Source organism: Ipomoea triloba, chromosome 16 (genome assembly GCF_003576645.1).
Source record: "Ipomoea triloba cultivar NCNSP0323 chromosome 16, ASM357664v1".
Classification (NCBI taxonomy): Eukaryota; Viridiplantae; Streptophyta; class Magnoliopsida; order Solanales; family Convolvulaceae; genus Ipomoea; species Ipomoea triloba.
Genome location: NC_044931.1, coordinates 9551378 through 9552504, shown reverse-complemented (window position 1 = coordinate 9552504; position 1127 = coordinate 9551378).

Genomic DNA, 1127 nt, shown 5'->3' with positions numbered 1-1127 from the left:
TCTTAACATTATGAATGTCACACGCTTGATTTGATTTCAATTTTCCATCCTTGAGAACACGACACTCGGGGAACTTCTTCTCCCATTTATCACTATCTACACCTCCCGCAAAAACCAAAACATTAAAACTACAACCTCTCTCAAGGAGATCAAAAGACTCCAACTACAAGTCAATGAATGGTAAATCTTCTTCGTTCATATATCTTGTGTGGTTGATGTTTATCTGGATTTTCTTCTATTTACGACCTGGATAGTAGGTAAATTTAGGGTATGTATAGGTTGCGAGATATCGGACCTATACGAGTCGTAATCGGCCACATCCACACCCATTGTCCGGGATGCCGAGGCCCGTGAGAAGTTGTGGACCAATTGTTTGTTAAAATGCCCCATCAGACTGAGGAACAAGGAGTCCGAAGTTTGACGCCACTCGAAGATGGTGTCGTAGGCTCCCTTGATAGAAACCTAGTTGCATTGCCTAGAACACCCTGTAGTAGTATCAAACATGAGACCTAGATAGGACATTCATTACCTTTCTTTCTTTAATTGATTACTTTAGTTTTACTTTTGTCAAACCTGTTCACCATGATTTCTTTTGCTTTGAGTGAATCTTGTAACTCCTGTGTCTTAACATTATGAATGTCACACGCTTGATTTGACTTCAATTTTCCATCCTGGAGAACACGACACTCGGGGAACTTCTTCTCCCATTTATCACTATCCACACCTCCCGCTAAAACCAAAACATTAAAACTACAACCTCTCTCAAGGAGATCAAAAGACTCCAACTACAAGTCAATGCATGGTAAATCTTCTCCGTTCATATATCTTGTGTGGTTGATGTTTATCTGGATTTTCTTCTATTTACGACCTGGATAGTAGGTAAATTTAGGGTATGTATAGGTTGCGAGATATCGGACCTATACGAGTCGTAATCGGCCACATCCACACCCTTTGTCCGGGATGCCGAGGCCCGTGAGAAGTTGTGGATAATGCCCCATCCGACTAAGGAACAAGGAGTCCGAAGTTTGACGCCACTCGAAGATGGTGTCGTAGGCTCCCTTGATAGAAACCTAGTTGCATTGCCTACAACACCCTGTAGTTGTATCAAACATGAGACCAAGATAGGA